This window comes from Pinus tabuliformis, chromosome 8 (genome assembly GCF_031772625.1).
Source record: "Pinus tabuliformis cultivar Carrire ecotype Pingquan chromosome 8, CPIR1, whole genome shotgun sequence".
Taxonomy (NCBI): Eukaryota; Viridiplantae; Streptophyta; class Pinopsida; order Pinales; family Pinaceae; genus Pinus; species Pinus tabuliformis.
The window spans coordinates 238,304,710-238,325,495 of NC_142294.1; the positions used below are offsets into that span (position 1 = coordinate 238,304,710).

General features: G+C 37.0%; 2 pseudogenes; both read right to left on the bottom strand.

Moving 5' to 3' along the window:
- Nucleotides 1–7,942: 7,942 nt before the first annotated feature.
- LOC149235013 (arogenate dehydrogenase 2, chloroplastic pseudogene) lies at nucleotides 7,943–11,859 on the bottom strand (annotated as a pseudogene).
- Nucleotides 11,860–12,666: 807 nt separating this feature from the next.
- On the bottom strand, nucleotides 12,667–14,253 carry LOC149235014 (berberine bridge enzyme-like D-2 pseudogene; annotated as a pseudogene).
- Between the last annotated feature and the right edge of the window lie 6,533 nt (nucleotides 14,254–20,786).

Consider the following 20,786-nt stretch of genomic DNA (forward strand, 5'->3'; position numbering starts at 1 on the left):
TTTGCCTTCCAAGGCTGGCTAAAATGGTTGTTGGGCTGAGGGCCTCCACTGAAAATATTTTTATTGACAATGGCCCTTACAGAGAGTTTATTTTCAAGCATTTTCAAGTTGGTTCTGTGGATGAAGAAAGTGCAGCAGTAGTTCTAGTAAGTTGAGTAGTCTATAAAAGAAATTCCCATCTGAAGCCCTGAGTAGGCTATGAGTGAGACTTTTTACCTCTACATAAGAGTTCATTAGATAATGTGTTCTACAAACCCCTCTCACATACTCAACTGCATGACTGCCCTATTCAAGAAGCCAGCTATTCCAATAAGCATGTGAATGAAAATCACCTATACAATTTACCAATTACAACAACAACCAACCAACAAAAAAAAAATGTACTCAGCAGACTAAGGCAACAAACTGGTCAAGTAATAATCCTCAAAAGGGCCAATATACTAGGACTCTCCATTCAGCTAGGTATTACCACCTATATTTTATCTTGATTTAAGTATATTTCCAGTAACAATTTACCAAACTGTAGTCAGCCTATGTGATGAAACAATATCACCAAAAGTTCAAACTACGCATGTTACCAATAAAACTGTTGGCTAAACCTATAAACAATCTTAATCATCCACTTCTACCTACCTTCTTAGTATTAGTATTTTACCAACATGTGTGTTATTAAGTTGTTTCTCATCTTTTATCAGCTACCAAGTTTGACAGAAAAGAAGTGCAAATTTCCTGCCTCCACTATCTAATAGATCTGCTAATTTTTGAATCATTCAAAACTTGAACAGGGCCAATATATTGAAATAACACCATGAGAGCCTCATAACTTATGCCTCCATTTATAAGCTATCTTAACTAAGCCATTTCTTTTGGTAATCCAAATAACAAAAGAACCATTCCATTTCTTTCCTTTAAAACAGATATTTTCATCCAACAACTTCTAGTGGCACACAGAGGCAGATTCATTGAATTTTACCATTCACGCTAGTCTTGGTATGCAGAGGCAGATTCATTGAAATCAGATATTTCTTTCAGCAAAATATAGCAGTGTGATGAATATGTTGGCAACGATTAAATGACCCCTGGTCCACTGCAACGAGGAGAATATGATTCAATAGCTATTCAAAGGCTCTGCATGTACAAATGTAGTACACTGTTTTCTTCTACCCAAGCTGCATTTATGGTTGTGATTATCATAGTCTTGTTAGGCATTGAAGTTTTTTCTAGATCACTCCCTAAATCAGAGGCAGTTACAGATGAATTCAACTCTGAACTCTGCAAGAGATTGGCTCTTAATTGAACTGTAATAGCCATGGAAATTTATTTATAAAAAGTATGCCATCAACTACACAATTGATATCTACATAAATAGAAGGCTAGAAAACAAGAATTATAATTTATAAGATCCAATTTACATGGTTGGTCGACATGTAGAAACCCCCTCCACTACAAATATTTTTATTGACAATGGCCCTTATAGAGAGTTTATTTTCAAGCATTTTCAAGTGGCTTCTGTTGATGAAGAAAGTGCAGTGGTAGTTCTAGTAAGTTGATCAATATATAAAATAAATTCCCATCTGAAGCCTTGAGCAGGCTATGAGTGAGACTTTTTTCCTCTACATAAGAGTTCATTAGATAATGTGTTCTACAAACCCCTCTCACATACTCAACTGCATGACTGCCATATTCAATAGCCAGCTATTCCAATAAGCATGTGAATGAAAATCACCTATACAATTTACCAATTACAACAACAACCAACCAACAAAAACAAAAAAAATGTACTCAGCAGACTAAGGCAACAAACTGGTCAAGTAATAATCCTCAAAAGGGCCAATATACTGCGACTCTCCATTCAACTAGGTATTACCACCTATATTTTATCTTGATTTAAGTATATTTCCAGTAACAATTCAGCAAACCGTAGTCAGCCTATGTGATGAAAAAATATCACCAAAAGTTAAAATTAAGCATGTTACCAATAAAACTGTTGGCTAAACCTATAAACGATCTTAATCATCCACTTCTACCTGCCTTCTTAGTATTAGGCCTTTACCAACAGGTGTGAGATTAGGTTGTTTCTCATCTTTTATCAGCTACCAGGTTTGATAGACAAGAAGTACAAATTTCCTGCCTCCACTATCTAACAGATCTGCTAATTTCTAAATCATTCAAAACTTGAACAGGGCCAATATATTGAAATAACATTTTCGTTGCTCGAAATTGTTTCAATCTATGATTGTTTATATAGTCGTCTTACAACTTGTATATTTTTATAGAGGAGTGTGGTTTCCTAGCATGCTTATGTATGAAATTAGGTCCAAGATAAATGGCAGGAATTTGACTGATTTTAACGTTTGAGCATTTTCAAAGCATTTCAGGTTCAGCTAAATAAAATACTTAGCTTGTTGTTTGTCTACTTTACAGTTTCTAGCAGCAAACAAAATTTACTTTTATACTGGACCCTAGCCTTGAACTCTTAAATAGAACTCTACACATGTATCCTTTCTATTAAGAGCGTTGATTTTTGTCTATTCATTTTCTTTTTGACTGTGATTGATGCTTGTTCAAAACAATGTTGTCAGACTCTTTTCGGACTCCTGAATCTTCCCAAGTCCACTGAGTCACTGCTGAAAAGAGTAACTCCTAGACACTCTTCTATCATAATCCCCACTTGCCAGACTCCTCTGAAAATTGCCAACACATATTTTGAGTATTTTTTTTTTAATCTTTGCCAAGTCTGAAAGATTCTGCTGAGTCTTCCTGAATCACAGCCCAGCCGAGTCTTAGAAATGTCCAAGTCTGACAACATTGGTTTGAAACAATTTCTTTTTCAAGTCAGGTTAGCACATCTTCCTGTCCTTCCCACAATATTTATGTATGTGTCCATGTGTGTAGGATGTGTATGTGGATCTATTGCCCACTTTATTTCGTTTGAGTGAATCAATCATTGTTAAGATGAACTTTACAACAAAACAGTTTGTAAGTGAGGTGTCATGAACATACCTCTCCACAAAAAAGCTGAACTCTTGTGCAATACAAAAGTTATTTCATCTATGAAATGAAAATTTTGTTTGATACTACCAGATTCAAACTGGATTGAGAGAAGTTTTCGTCCAATGTTTATTGAGAGTAAAATTAGTCTTTTAACTAGATGTTCTGTATAGGCAATTGTTAAAAATGGTCAACTAAGGTCAAATTCCACTAGGGACAGCTCCTTTGTATGAGATGATGAAGCCATTGGATTCCTCTTCTCGAGAGGACCAATTTTGACCTAAAGCACGTGGATTCTGACAGGTAGAAATGTATATTTGAAGTCAAGCCCACAATGTTTGTTTTAGTCAAGGTCAGCCCCACAGTCATGTAGGCTCATGAAGCCCAAAAGACATGACCTTTGACCCACATTGAACTGTATAAATATAAGATGATTTCACTCCATTTTGGCATCAGCACACATGATTTTCTCTTTCCTCTCATGATGGATTCGACTTTCTTTGAGAAACTATCTCTCTCCCATACGTGCAAATTTTTGGAGGACGGATTTCCTGTGATTTTCTACGGTTGACTTTTCCAGTACACAGAGCAGCATTGACCAGGCACTTTGACCAACTGTTTGACTGCAACTTTGATGGACTATTACTCTGCCAGCTAGGCTGCACTTGCGAGCAGAGGAACCGAGCACAAACTGAGGTGTTTGACCATAGGTCTGAGGCAGGTTTAACCGCAGACTGTTGACCAAGTTTTGACCAGACTTTTGAAGGCTTCCTTGACTGCATTTTGATTGCCTAGAGAGGGTGAATTTCTCTCTCCTTTTACTGAATAGATTGGGATGATTTGACTGAGATGTTAACTGTTGACTGCTGACTGGCTAGGATAGCTATGACTGTTGTTGACTTCTGTATATGTGACTTTGACTTTCGGACATTTGATTGGGATCATCTATAACAAGTCAATAATATTGAGTTTGACTAATGTATCATTGTACTTATGGATTTCTCTCTCTATGAAAATTTGATATTATCAAGAAGAAAAGATCTGTGGGCTTTCCCCCTTGTTGGGTTTTGCCCTGGCTTTACGTCTAAATCATGGTGTCCTCTTGTCTTGGCTTGTCTTTTGCATTTATGTTTGATGTTTTTTCATCAGTTACTGTCATGTGATAATGGTCAACGTGATTGCTAATGGATTAATGCAATTAATAATGGGTAATGGATTAATGAAGTAACTGTCCTCTGACCTAAGAAAAGAACATGTTAACTCAAAAATTAACATGGTATTAGAGCTAGCTGAGGTCAAGCCCAAGCAAGAGGAGGAATGCAATCTCAAGAGATGAAGCAGTGGACTGTTAATGTATTTGAAGTATCTTGTTGCAAGCCTTAGAAAACATGAGAGGTCTCAAAAAATAATACAAGTCTAGGTATATGCAAGAGCTGGGCTAAATAGCTCATGAAGGCCATTAATCAAATCTGAAGATGCTAAAGTTCTCCTTTAGTAGCTAAACCACGTGTCATGATAAGAAGTCAATGAAGAGTTTTGTTTTAAGAATTTTTTGATCTGAGTCCAATCCTCTCATTGGATAAAGCAGTCAACAGTATGTTTGAAGATCTGATCCCTTTGGCACCTCTGCATCAGAATTCTGAAGCTAGCAGTCCTTCCATCCAATCACCTGTGCTCACATAAATTCAAGTCTTGTAAACAAAGATGTCCAACAAGCAAATTTTTTGAGGATCAAATAAGTGACTCTAGGGATACATATATTTTTTTGGATTTGATCAATGAATTAAACAGAGTCCTATGGAGCAATGAAGAACCGAGTTGTTGGCCTAGTTCTCTGAACCATTAAGAAGGAGCCAAATGTTCCTATTGTTCTAAGCACAAGAAACAATAAAGGTCTGCTATGCAATGGAGCTATCTCTCTTTTACATTCTCGGCATAAGTATGCTTTTGGATAACTCTTTTGAAAAGAACTTTATTCTCCTAAGAGGCCAAGAAAAGTGCAAGAACACAAGAATATGCCAAAGGTCATTTCATGAAGCCAACCTTGGAGAAAGGATTACTCTGTTCTCGAACTTGTGGTATGGAGGCAGAAATGTTATGGCTCGGTGAACTCTGTCTTATATTCTCTCTCGCTCTTCAATTTAGACAGTGAATCCAACCTATTCATGCCTCTTTGTTCTCTGAGTTATTGAAGAGAAAAAGTTTTGTTAATGTCGATTATTTTATCTAAGAAGATGCCTACTTATTCCTTGTGCTTGTAATAAGGCCAAGAAGCCTATGTCACATAAAGCATTGCTATATACTATCATGCTCTGTGAATTTGGCCGACCAGTATAGGTCATTGGGGCTATGATTTCTTGATCTTCGAGCTATAAAATAAGAAAGGTGGCGGACTTCTCATTCCACATATTTGTAACGAAGCGGAGAATCTTTTAAAGGACAATTCTAAGGCCCTTCATAATTTAAGGAAGTCGAGATTTTGTATGCATATATTTGTAAGCCTTGAAAAGACAATCAGTGGGCATCCTATGTCATCTATATTAGTAAAATCAAGGAACCCTATTTTGTGTATTGAAGAAGAGGCCAAGTCCTTATCACTGTTACAAGCACATATATATATATATATATATATATATATATATATATATATATATATATACAAGTGTTAGAAGCTTGTTCCATTCAAGCCAACTTGCAAATCAATAAGGAATATATATTCACGTCTTTAAAACCTTCATAAGAGGTGTCCTGAAGCTAATAAAAATAGAGGATGCAAATATGAGAAGGGATGGTCCCTTTAAACATCAATCTGAAAATGATTTTTGAAGAATAGTAAAAGCCCTCCATAATGTCATTATCTAGTAGTTGATGTGATTTTGTTGAGAAGGTTTAGTGGCAGCCCTCCATGTAATCCTATTTTTGTCTAGCAGCTGAAGCAAAGGAAGTTCATCCAAGAAAAGTATGCAGCTCCTTTGTGTTGGCACCATTGGATAAGGGTGACAGTACCCTTGGAAGTCTGGAAGATAGAAGAAGTGCGAGGCACTTTGGAGCAGACCCCTGTAGCAGCCTGTATGAACATAAAATCAGAGGTATGGTATCTCTCAAGGTGCCTCATGAAGAACACATTGGAAGAAGGATGTGCATGGCTAATCCTATGCCTTGGCGAGCACGATGAGCAGAGGGAACTGTGAGGACCCTGATTTTGGCATCTTGATTAGGTCATTGGGCACTTTGATGTGTTGAGCCAGGATCTTATGAAAGACGATCTTATGAATATGGATGCCTGGATGCGAAGGACCCCTCCTCATCATGGATTGGGTAATTTAATGTATATTACCCATTTAATGCAGTAATTTAATTTTTTTAGGTACTTTTGATATGCTATTTGCGGAGGTAATATTTCAATGTTCTTACAGTAGGAAACATCTAAACATTCAAGTGTGCTGATGTTTCCCAATGTTTCACTAGAGACGGTTAAATTATAGCACCAACTCAAATCAAGATATTTAAGATGAATTAAATTACCGAAAGAACCTGGAAGCATCTGGAACTGTAGGGAGTGAGACAGACCTATGTCTTTCAGGTTTATTAAATTACCGAAAGACTTTGGAAGCACTTGCAAATGAGAAGAGTGAGACAGATCGATGTAATCCAAGTTTATTAAGTACCCAAAGGAATCTGGCAGTGACTTTAGATTTGGGCAAATTTTTAACTCCAATCATTTCAATGACACCAAATGACAAAATTAATCCAGCAAAGTTTTAAGATTAATCTTATGGAGGACAATCAGTTCGAGGTGCTTAAGGTGCCCTATTGATTTTGGTAACTTTGAAAGGGGAGAATAAATAACTAACTGTCGCAACAGCAAAGGTGCCTGCAAAATGTTCCAGGGTTTTAATCGTAAGAAAGAATTCGACGATTAGCTTCTGCAAAACCATTTAAATTTGTTGCAGATCCTACTGTGCGAAATCAATAACGAATAAACACATACTTTAAATTGCCAAAATTTTATTTACCTGATATCCGGATTGCCACAATGATTTCAATTTCTTCCCCTGCACTTCTAAAACCCTAAGGTTCTTCATAGGTATCCAAGAAGGTAGAGAAAACTAGGGGCATTTATTCTAGCGAAGCCATATAAGGTTTGGTAATCGCACCCTCCTCAAAAATCGCTCCACCAAATCACCTTTACTACCAAGAAGTTGCAACTTCTTCGTAGCAATGCCACGATAAGTTGTATTGTGGCAAAGCTTCTTCACACAGTGCTGAAGCAGCTGGTGACTCCAGCTTTTGTAGCATGATATTTGAGAGCTCTTGTCATCACTATCTGGGTTATCAACATTAACCTATGTATATCTAATCAGCGTGAAGTACTACAATACTGAGAGGGGAGGGTTGAGATCTCACCCATTATATGCATCCAGATTGAAACCCCTTATTTCTGCAACACGAGAAAGGGCATCTCTCCAGGTTTGAATGCTGGTGGAGTCGTATCGCGGTTTCCCTTCACCCGTTTGCGCAATTTCTATCCCGATTTCAGTTTCAGAAGGGTTTTGGGGGCATGAGGATACAGGGGATGCCATTGCCAATTCCGATTCGACTATACAAACAGAAATTTGAGCCCGTAAATTGAAATAGCCATAAACTCCACGAACTCTCCCGGAAGCTCGGCGCACATATGTCAAGTGGAAAGTGAAACGTTTTTTAAGGTTTTTTAATGTTTTAAAACATTTTTTATTAAATCAGATGGCTGATTTTTGTTCAATCGTCTAACAAAATATCTAATGACTACGATTAGGACAGAAAGGCGTTTGGGGGAGTTCATTTCAGAGGGAAACGCCTTACGGCATAATAAATAAGAGATACAAAGCATTGTGAAAGAAATCTCTCAAAATGTTGCAGTCTAAATACCTCCAAGAAGTGGCGAGGAGCAGATAGAAATTATAAATCCTTATTGAAATTTATTAACTACATCAGCTGGCCCCTTAACGACATTAGACAGTTCATGTATTTTCTGCTTATCGGAAGAATTATTTGAATTGTGGAGAATTTTGCATTTCACCAAATGCTGAAGTTTGTTGAGAAACTTTCTCACTACTAATCCCTTCAAATAATTGTTTTCTAATTATTTCGTGCAACTGCCCTACAAACTGTTTCTGTAAAGCATCGAACGCCATTTGCAATCTCTCCTACTATTATGTTGCATTGTTATTATACATGAATAAACCATAATAAAGATCAAAGCTATTTCCACAAGTGTTGTCAACAATTTTGAGCAATGTTTCATAACTTTTAATATTAATTGGAGTAGATTCTAAGTTCAACTTGGCTAACATAGTTCCCACAGTCTGGGTTTTAAATTGACTTTCAGCAGCATGGTGATCATGTTCAGCGCATGACATCTCAACCATCCTGCACCTTTATTTTGCAAATATATCTAGAAACTTATAACAACATTCTACTCTTTCTTCTTGGCCAACTCTAACCTTAGGCATAAACAAAAGGAAGGTCACTCCACCCAAACTTCCCACTCTCGAGCCCAAACATAGGATGGATGCACAATATACGAAATTCTGGAGGTAACACCTGTAGTTTTTAAATTGACTTTCAGCAGCATGGCGATCATGTTCAACACATGACATCTCAACCATCCTGCATCCTTATTTTTCAAATATATCCAAAAACTTACAACAATGTTCTACTCTTTCTCCTTGGCCAACTCTAACCTTGTCATAAAAAAAAGGAAGGCCACTCCACCCAACTTTCCTGCTCTCAAGCTAAGACATAGGATGGATGCACAATATACAAAATTCTGGAGGTAATACCTGTAAAAATAGATTGCGGGCAAACTCTTTGACAAAAATGACATCTACAAATAATGTGTTTCTCTTCGGTCTTTGAGTTGGAAATGACCTCAACACAGACTGTGTTGCTAGAATAGATGAACATAGATATATCACGTCGGGAACACTGCAAATCCTCTGGGAAGGTTCATGTAATGATAATTATGTCTGAGATCAAAATGATGGACTACGTTTATCAGGCTTTGTTTCAATGCAGATAAGGGAACGCTAGATTTACACCTCTCCGTTCTCTTCAACCTGCAGGTGCAACCTGCTATCAGACCTTCATCTAGGTATTTCTTCAATCTAGATGGGCCAAAGCTATGGAAATCAACTTTGATTTATCTTATTTTGAATAAGCCTGAATATGCAGATATTGAATTATTGATTGGAACTAAAGATAGGGACACAACTGGAACTGATTTACCCTGTTATAGATATTTCTACAAACAGGGATAGTGACCAAATAGTAGCACTTCTTGAGATTGGGCATCCATATAAAAACTGTGTATTCTTCACTGGGGAGGATCCCTATTGGGCACCAAGATAAAGATGAGGCTATAGCTAAAGAAAAAAAAGAAATGAGTTCTAGGCCATGATGAAGAGGACTTGACACAGAAGAGCTTTCCAGTGTTCTTTTGTAAAAAATCTCTTAATGTAAAGTAACACATTTTGAGAAAAAATGCTTTACCTCAAGACATGTTTGGCAATGTTAAAGACAAAAGTTGGGTGTCTATTTTTAATGGTAGTAGTAATCCCTCTGTCCAGAAACAATAAGAATACAACATTGCATTATGTGCGGAGGAAGGTGGAAGTAAACAAAAGGAGGAAACAAACTGTGGGTGCCCTCCCAAACAGCCAAACGACATCCTCCCTCAATTAGAAACTGCAACTGGTGCTTCTAAAGAAGCATCTCAGGCTGATGCAGAGATACAAAATATCACAAAATTGCAGTATCTTTCATGAATTTTCTTGGATGATTCCATTTCACATATCTACCATGCATAAATGTAAAATGAGGATTCCTGAGTCTGATGTTGTGCTTGGGAAGAAAGGTTGTTCTTCTCAAATAGATTCTGAAAGTTATGCAGAGCTGTCGAGATAGGAATTGGTTGGTAGATTTTGTACTACTTAAGAGTTTACATAGTTCTATATTAGCGTGTTGAGAATTTGGTGGTGGAATTATTTTGCCCACAACTGATTCAAACAAGACTTGGAGAAGTGATGCCATTACAAATCCGATACATAGAATTAAAGTGTCTAAAAATTGCTCCTTTTTTCAATTGGGGACCCAGCTCTTTCAGAACCCAGTATATTGAAATCAGGCCTTTCGTATACTCTGTTCAGATTTTAGATGGGGGTTTATTTTGCCCATAATTGATTCAAACCAGATACAGTTAAGTCAATGCGATGGTGTGTATTAACCCGTTCAGAAAATAATGCCCATTATCAAATAGATACAATAAATTGGTGTCTTGTCATCAGAAAATCCATTATGCTATTTAGCTACCACTTCTATGTTTTCATCACTATTTTTATCATAAAGAAACCACCTCTGGACACCTACATAGCATGGTACATGATCCATTCTTTAAGAAATGGAGCTTGGTTCCAAAGCATTGTGCAAGCACAGACCTGATGGAGAGGCCTACACATCTGCACAGGTTTTGAGATCGTCATGGATTTAACTTCAACCCTATCTACAGATGGAAGCAAACCACTTCTGGATCTCCATACGAAAGCCTTCATCCCTTCAATTTCCTGTATTCTAAGCCATTAGGCTTCTCACATCTGATCACTTGAGCAGCCATCAAAACCTTGGTATGAAAAATCTTGCTACGCAAATCTTTGGTGTCCCATTTCTTGAAATCCCTAGCATTAAGCAAATCGATGTCCAAATTGGAACCAAAATCGTAGACAAGATTATCAGTATCAGAAATCCTACCTCTCCTCAAGTTCAATCCTTTGAAAAACAAAATCACGTTGTCTGGTTCTACTAAGTTCAATCCTTTGACAAACAAAATCACATTGTTTGGTTCTACTACTGCCTCATAAAAAAGCGTTATCCATGTAAAATTGTTTGGATACCTAGCTTGTGAAGTGACAAACAATCTATTTTCCTTGAGTTTTATAGTTAAAGTGATCTTCAAGGGTCGCTTCAGGACTTCTTTTCCAAGCTATTCTACTTTGTTGATTTGTTAAGCATTGATATGGTGCACCCTCGGTTGCCCCTCCTTTGAAGGTATGTCTGTATAACAAAATGCCAATTTGCAACTTAAAGGAATGATGTTGGAAAATAATATATGCGACGATGTTGAAAAATTATAAAATCCACGTAACAAAAAAAATTTATGCAAAGAGGAACTTGACAAGAAAGCATAATCATCGATCAACGGGCACCACTGGCTAAGATCCCAACTCATATCCTTCAGAGAGCTGACACTCGTTGAAAATTGGCATTTTGTGTTGGGATACTGTTTGAATGGTTGAACCAGCAAATTGGCATTCTGCGTTGGGATACTGTCTGAAAATTAGTGTGATCAGTGCAGATCTTGATGCTAAAAGAATGTGAATTGTTGCAGAAGTCTTAGTGGGGAAGGAGGAAATGGATAAATTTATCCTTCAAATTCCATTTGAAGAGTCTACAGGGTCTACAGGGTAATACTAGATATAATGTTGATGCATTCCATCCCTATTCATCATTTTGAATCTATAGGGTAAGCCTGCTCCTTTTCCTCTTGATTCAGTGAATTTAGAGCTTGTGAACCCTTTAAATCTAGGAAAAATATGCGAGGGTTCTAATCAGCGTGAAGTACTACAATATTGAGAGGGGAGGGTTGAGATCTCACCCATTATATGCGTCCAGATCGAAACCCCTTATTTTTGCAACACGAGAAAGGGCATCTCTCCAGGTTTGAATGCTGGTGGAGTCGTATCGCAGTTTCCCTTCACCTGTTTGCGCTATTTCTATCCCGATTTCAGTTTCAGAAGGGTTTTGGGGGCATGAGGATACAAGGGATGCCATTTCCAATGCCGATTCGACTATACAAATAGAAATTGGAGCCCGTAAACTGAAACAGCCATAATCTCTACGAAACCGTAAACGGAAACAGCCATAAACTCCACGAACACTCCCGAAAGCTCGGCCCACAGATGTCAAGTGGAAAGTGAAACGTTTTTTAAGGTTTTTAATGTTTTAAAACATTTTTTATTAAATCAGACGGCTGATTTTTGTTCAATCGTCTAACAAAAGATCTAATGGCTACGATTAAGACAGAAAAACATTTGGGAGAGTTCATTTCAGAGGGAAATGCCTTACGGCGTAATAAGTTTGTATAATAAACAAAATAATATAAAAACCTATTCAAACTCACTAACGAATCTACTCTTTATAATACGTTAAAAATTTTGCATTTGAAGAAAATTAAGAAGGGGAACTATATCAACCGCGCTAATAGTCAGTGGGTAATATGAAACATAATGTAAAATTCGACTCGACGTTAAACGGTAAAAGCTTCACATAGTCCGTTAGAAGCGAATTCGACCTAAACATGAACGACCAAGAAGAAACTTCATCCTAAATTGGCAATTGATAAAAGTTAATCGTGCACTCTTGTATTTCTACATGGTGAAAAATATAACAGTCGTGCTGTATTTTTATAGCAAAGCGTAAGAAGCAAATTCATCCACAAAAACATACAAAGTCCGCGTGAATTCACCACAATTCATGTTCGGTGTTCCGAGGGGTGCCACGTCGTTAAGGACTGAAGTGGCTTAAGCTGTAGCCTTAGTTTGGATTACAATCAACCAAATGATTAGAGATTAGGGATAATCAATTATTTCTTGTAGGAATGCTCTGAGAATTTCTGAAAAAGTTGTGGGGATCAACCTCTGTTTTGGCCTTCACAAGTCTGTCGAAAATGTCGTGGAAATACTTCTTACCCGATTCTTCGGCTTCTATGACTGTGGCAGTTCCATTGACTACGCTGCCCAGATCCAGATCCAAATGAATGACATAAGCAGATCTGGGAGAAGAAGAAACACAAGGAGCCATGTATGCGTAAAGCTTTTGCATCCAGTTAAGGTAGTGCTCATCGTCACGGTTGTTCGTCCAAACCACGCTGTACTGTACGTCAAAGATTTTTCCAGCCCTGTGAGGGAAGGGTATCGCAGAGGAAGGAATCCTATCCATTATCCCACCCAGCGGAGAGAAAATTGCGTATGCAGTCAACTCTTCTTCCAGGATGTCGAACAATCCTTGGAGACCTGATATGGGCAATGGGGTTACTCCCATATCTGATTTTATTTTGAAGTGGACTTTGTTGGAATAGTATCTGTTTGTCAGTTCGCTCAAGTTATCAGTCCCTCCGATGAATGAGCTAGACCCGATCCAGCTCATTTCACTGCACTTGTTCTCTGCCATCTTCAACTCAGGGAAGGTTGTGCTCACAATCTTCAAGAACTGCTCCTTACGTCCCAGATACATCCCTTGGAACGATGCATTCATATCCCTTTTCATCCCTCCTTCGACTTTAATACCAAAGAACTGCACACGCATGAACAGATCCTCTTCCGCGAAAGGCATGATATATTGCCAACGGTTGATGGTTTCTGTCACCACGTCTCGCCCGGTTCTTGAGACTAGAAAGGCCGTGACAATGGGCGGAACACTCACCAGTTTTATTTTCCACGCAATCACGACACCCCAGCTGCCTCCTCCACCGCCTCTGAGAGCCCAAAACACATCCTCGCCCATCGCGTTCTTGTCCATAATTTTACCGGAGGCGTTAACGAGCAGTGCGTCGATCACGTTATCCGCTGAGACGCCATATTTTCTAGAGAGGAAACTCAGCCCACCTCCCACGAAATGACCGCCGGAGCCAAGAGTGGGGCAAATCTCGACCGAAAATCCATGGTCGTTGGTAGCGTTTGCAATCGCCGAATAAACTTGGCCCACCGTAGCGCCGGCTTCGACCCACGCTGTCATGGAACTCGTGTTGACATGGACGTTGTCGAATTTCATGAGATCAATGAGGACGAAGGGAACGTCGGAGGTGTAAGAGAGGCCCTCGTAGCTATGTCCCCCGCTCCGAACTCGAATTTCCCACCCGTTTTCCACGCAGCACACCACGCTATTCTTCGCTTGCTCTTTGCTTTGTGGTAAAACTATGACATAAGGTTTGCTCACCGCTGGCTCTGCAAATCTAAGATTTTGCAGGGAAAAATTGAGCAGAACATCGTACTTTGAAGTAGAAGACAATGATATGGTTGTGAGATTTTTTAAACCCGTGTCATGTAAACATGATATCAATCTGGCGCCCGAATCAGGTGCAGAACGGGTGCTCGTAACCGCGGCCATTGAGAGGGGCAATAACATACATAAAGCAGTAAACAAAGGGCTTATACAACACTTCCCCATCGTCACTGGTTAATCAATGCAATGAATCAGATGTTGGAAGAAACTATGTGTTGTGAAGTTCTAAACTATGTGTTGTGTTTATGAGTTGTGCGCCTCTGCTCTCTGATATGGTATCAGAGCGAGGTTGAGGGCTGAGTGTGAGAGCCCGCTGTGTGTGCAAGTCGAGCAAAGGAGACGTGTGGTTTGAGCTTGGAGAATGACATTTGAGTAAGTTTTGTAACTGTGCCTTAAAATGCTGGTATGCCCTATTTTATGCTCATGAGTGATGTTTTTTTTTCTAAGTTTTGGTGCGGCTGATGCTTAAGGTTTCTTCAGGCTAGAATTGTGATGGCTGTTTGGCGTTTTTAAAATCCCATGATTGTTTTGCCAATGTTATTATTATGTGAAAAGCTTGGATTCTCCAGCTTGACGTTCTCAGTCTAAGAGGCGCCCCAGGGCTCGAAGGGCATTTGAAATTCCAGCTCCTTGTTGAAAGACTACGGCGAAGAAACCGAAGGCTTGAATGTTATGTAAAGACACATTAAGCTACGAGGTCTCAGATTTGTGGGTGCTTAAGTTCGGAGTCATCTGTGTTTTGATCTCTTAATTTAAAATTTGTGGGCTGGAAGATTTAAGGGTCTCTAGTTTCAGTCTTTTGATACATGGATGAAGTATGATAATTTTGAACTTGTGCGTGGATATGAAAAAAAAAAAAAATCAGTTTTGTGGTCTGCATGCATGAAGACCCCTGCCTTTCGTTAATTTTGGTAAAGAGTTCAATCTAATTTAGGAGGAACTTATCTTCTACAAACCTACAGTAATGTCAGAAATGAGTTTATGTCCGACTGGTTAATTCTATATTCAAGCTACAGTATATTATTTTACCTTGCAATATATATCTATTGTTTGCAACTTAAAAAATTGGAAACATTTAATAGTGAAAAGGAGTTAGTAAAGATTTTTATGGTGCATGTGTGAGTTTTTTGAGATTTAGATTTGTTGGCATTTTGGTGATTGGAGGAAGTTTTTTTCATCATGGCAAATTTGTTTCTTGATACTTATATGAATGAATCCACCAAACTTGATGGAGAAAATTATGTGAATTGGAAATTCAAGTTAATGATTATTTTAGAAGGAAATAATTTGTGGACCATTGTAAGTGGGGATGAGCCCAAACCCACTGTTGCATGTTCTATTCCAGATTGGGAGAGAAGGGAGACGAAAGAAAAGGTGTTGTTGCGTATGTCCGTAAAGGACAACATTATTCCTCACATCAGAGATTGCAAGATATCAAAAGAAACATGGGATACGCTGAAGGGTTGGTATGAAACAAAAAATACAAACCGAATCTTGTTGTTGAAGACTAAGCTTTTATCTCTAAAAATGGAAGCAAATGAAAGTATAAGAAATTTCATATCTCGTGTCAAAGATTTAAGTGATAAGTTAGGAGATATTGGTGAAAAGGTGTCTAGTACTGACTTAGTCACCATCATATTAACTGCCTTAGCGCAAGATTATCAATTTTTTGTTTCAAGTCTTGCAGCTAGAGAGAAACCCCCTTCATTTGATGAATTGATAGGAATTCTTCTACAAGAGGAGGAGGGGATGAAGAGCTTTAATTTGGGCTCTAGCAGTTCAGATTTGGCATTGGTGGCCAAGGGCAAATATCCATACAGAGGCAAGCCATGGGACAAGAACAAAGAAGGCAAGTTTCAAGAAAAACAAAAAGGTATGACATAGTCTAAATTTCCAATCCATAAGAGAAATGATGAGTGTTATTATTGTAGCAAAACTGGGCATCATTCTAAAGATTGTTATAAAAGGAAATATAATGAGTCTAGGCAAAGAAACAGAAGGCATAATGGAAATTTTGTGGACAAAGATACTTCAATCAGTGATGGATTTAAAAATCTTAAATTGTTTGTTTCGGATGCTACATTGTCTGTGGAAAATGATGAAAAGAATGCTTGGTTCATTGATTTTGGTGCATCACTCCATATGTCTTGTAATAAGGAGTGGTTTGATGAATATCATGAAAATATTGATGGAACATATGTTTGCCTAGGAGATAACAGATCACTTAAACTTCAAGGTTATGGAGTAATAGGTGTGAATTTGCCTAATGGACAAGAGAAATAGATTCATAATGTGATGTATGTTCCTGATATCAAAAAGAATTTAATTTTTGTTTCTACTATTACTGACCAAGATTTGAAGATGGAATTTGTTAAATCACAGTGTGTAATGAAAGACATTCAAGATAAGTACAAGGTTATTGCCACAGGAACTAGAGTTGTAGGCTTGTACAACAATATCATCTAGCGTTGGCATCTACAACAATATCAACAATAGATTTATGGCATCAAAGGTATGGACATCTAAATCACAAAGATTTAATTATACTTCAAAAGAACACAATAGTTGAAGGTCTTCCTGTCTTCAATAATGATCATGTTGAATGTGAAGCATGTGTACTTGGCAAGCAACATAGGGAGGAATTTCCTATACATAAAGAAAAAAGGCAAAGGGAAATACTTGAATTAATTCATACTGATGTATGTGGACCTATGCAAACTAGATCTATTGGTGGAGCATGGTATTTTCTTATTTTTGTGGATGATAGATCTAGGTATACATGGGTTTATTTCATAAGAAAGAAGAGTGATGTTTTTGAGTACTTTAAAGAATTTAAGAATATGATAGAAAAGCAAACTCGTAATTACATCAAAATTTTGAGATCTGATCAAGGGGGAGAATTCAAATCAAGAGAATTTAATCAATATTGTAAAAACAATGGATTCTGCAGCAATTCACAGTGCCACATACATCTCAGCAAAATGGAGTTGCGGAGAGGAAAAACAGAACACTAGTTGAATGTGCACGTAGTATGCTTCAAGGTAAAAATATCACTAATGTTTCTTGGGTTGAAGCCATTAATACTGCTGTTTATTTGAAAAATAGGAGTCCAACCAAAAGTTTAGAGCTTAAAACACCTTTTGAAGCATTTTATGGGTACAAACCAAAAGTGAGTCATTTAAGAGTTTTTGGTTGCAAGGCATTTTCTCATATTCCGAAAGATGAAAGAAAAAAACTTGATGCAAAGTCAACTAAGTGCATATTTATTGGTTATTGTGATGATCAGAAAGCATACAAGTTGTTTGATCCCAATGCTCATAAACTGGTTGCAAGTAGGGATGTGGTGTCTCATGAGAATGCAAATGAAGGTGATAAAATAAATAATACTAGTGTGTGGCATGATATTGATGATTATGTCAAAATAGATACAAGTGTTGAACAAGAACAGGAACAAGCACAGGAACAGATACAAGCTCAAGAGCAAGGAGCATCAAGCAGTCATGATACTCCAAGAAGAGGAGAGGAGACTCCGCAAAGCAAAAAGAAAGATGAAAGCAGTAAAACTCCAAGAAGGTCATCACGTCAAAGTCAGGTACCTATAAAGTATAAAGATTATGCATTAATGTCTCATGTTATGAATGTTGTAGAACCTTCAAGCTATGATGAAGCTAAAGAATATGAAGAATGGAGAAATGCAATGAATGAAGAATATAACTCTATAATGAAGAATGACACATGGGAATTAACAGAATTTCCTAAAAACAAAGTTCCCATAGGATGCAAATGGCTTTATAAATCTAAATTTAATGCTGATGGAAGTATTGATAAACATAAAGCTAGATTGGTTGCAAAAGGATATTCACAAAAGGAGGGAATTGATTATGAAGATACATTTGAACTTGTAGCTAAGGTGAAAACAATTAGAATCATGATTGCATTAGCTACAAAATATAATTGGAAAATGCATCAGTTAGATGTCAAATCTGCGTTTTTGAATGGTGAGTTAAAAGAAGAAGTTTATTTAGTACAGCCTAAAGGGTTTGTAAAACAGGGACAGGAGCATCTGGTTTGCAGGTTAAAGAAAGCTTTATATGGTTTGAAACAAGCACCAAGATCATGGTATGTGAAAATTGATTCTTTCTTTTATGAGAAAGGTTTTATGAGAAGCAAAAATGATCCTAACTTATACATCAAGGAAGATGAAGGCAAGAATGTTGCTTTAATATCTGTATATGTTGATGATCTTATCATAACAAGAAATGCATGCAAGATGATTGAAGAAATTAAAAATCAGTTGTCACACGTATTTGAGATGAAGGATCTTGGTGAATTGCATTATTGTTTAGGTCTTGAAGTTTGGAAGGAACCTGGTAAGACACTAATCACAGAAAGCAAATATACAAGGGAAATCCTTAAAAGATTCAATATGATTGAATGCAAAGCAACATCTACTCCTTTAGAACAGAATTTCAAATTGTGCAGTGATGATGGAACTAAAGAGGTGAATGGCACTATGTACCGTCAACTGGCGGGAAGTCTGAACTATCTCACCACTACCAGGCCAGATATAGCATATTCTGTCAGCATACTTAGTCAGTTCATGGCTAAGCCTTGTGAAAGCCAATGGAAAGCAGCAAAGAAAGTCCTTCAATATTTGAAAGGAACACTTAATTTTGGTATTATGTATACTAATGAATTTGATGTTGAATTGGTAGGTTATTCTGATTCTGACTAGGCTGGAAATCTAGATGACAGGAAATATATGATTGGATACGTGTTCAATGTTGGTTTGGGACCAATATCATGGATTAGTAAGAAACAACCAACTGTTTCATTGTCATCCACTGAAGCTGAATATAAAACATTATGTAGTGCTACCTGTGAAGCAATATGGCTCAGGAGGATACTTGAAGAAGTTGGAGAAACACAACAAGCACCTACAGTAATCAAATGTGACAATCAAAGCACCATCAAATTGGCAAACAATCCTATATATCATGCAAGAACAAAACACATTGAGACACAACATCATTTTGTAAGAGAAAAATTGCAATTAAAAGAAATTGAGTTATCATATTGTAATATAAATGAAAAAGTGGCTGACATATTCACGAAGCCTCTTGGAAAGGCTAAATTTGAAATGTGTAGAAGTAAGTTGTGCATTGTAGAAAATTCAAATTATGTTGTAAGCCTAGCTGAGACTTAGACCAGCAGGAATATCAGATGTTTGTTATATAGTTGGAATTAAGGGGGAGTGTTGGAAGAAACTGGAAGTAATTCCAACTACCCAGAACCAATTTTCAACTGTGATTTTAATGTAGTATCTAGAAAGTGTTGACAAAGGGGCAAGCTTCTTCAGGAAGCCACCACCCGAATTGATATCCAGAAGTTTCTCCATCCTGTATATATACCAGTTTAATCGATGAATGGAAGCATATGTTGTGAAGTTCTAAACTGTGTGTTGTGTTTATGAGTTGTGCACCTCTGCTCTCTAATATCAGAAACTCGATACTGAATCTATTCACAGATAAGAGAGGATGGCTCATTGATTCCTCAGCATTTCCTTGCAACTTATAGGCATGTTTCACTTGAGCAAAGTTTCCCTTCACCTTACCCATGTACGCCGGACCCCATATTCCAAAAATTAGTAATCGAGGCGGTCGGATGTTAGAATATTCCAAAAACATTTAAACAAAGTAAGTGAATAGCATCAGCTAAATCTAAATGTAATTCCACCTCAATAAGTTGGCACACACATTGAACATTTTTTAAAGATATTTTGGCGTAAATGACATTAGAATGCATTTGTCGACCCGTTTAGAACTAACTTGTCTAAATGGTGAATCACATTTGTTTATTTGAAACGTGTAGACAAGTGCATTGTAATGTGATTTACCCAGAAAATTTTTCTCAAAAAACATGATGTAGATCACAGAAATTAAAATTCAACATTGAACATATGATTGAAAAAATTAAAATCTTTTTGCTGGCGAAAAATATTTTAATGACAAGGTTTATGAACTTGTCAAATTATTAAAAGTGATAAAAAACTAGGTGAATTTAAAAAAAAAGTTATAACAATATCTAAATAATATTTCAACACCATCAAAAACTTACACCGAATATCTTAAAATTCAGATTTACAAAAATCTCTGCCATCAAAATATACCAAAATTTCTATAATTTTCACGGTAAACAAACAGTCTAGCTCGTGAGGATGGGACAAGTTCCACGTTTGACGAAACATTTTTAATTCGGTGACGTTGGAAGGTAGGACAAGTTTCACATTTGACGAACCGATTTAAAAAACTTTCGGTGACGAGGGATTATCCCAGCTTCTTAGCGTAGCTGACGCGTAAATAGGTAACAAAACATGTGAGGCAGGTTGACTTCGAAATCAAAGTTACATCTATAAACGTTAGTATTGCTATATAAATATAAATGTAATGGTTGATAAAGGTTACTGCACATTGAAACACTAAACACTTATTTTATTATAAGTTTTATATTTTTTAATGGAAGTTTTTGTCATTTATAATGAATTAAAAATATTTTTTAAGTGAAAATTACATCAAATAAATTTTTGACTTACTCATTTTAATATAAAATTGTCATCTATAATGAATTAAAAATATTTTTTAAAGTGAAAATTACATAAAATAAATTTTTGACTTACTCATTTTAATATAAAATTCATC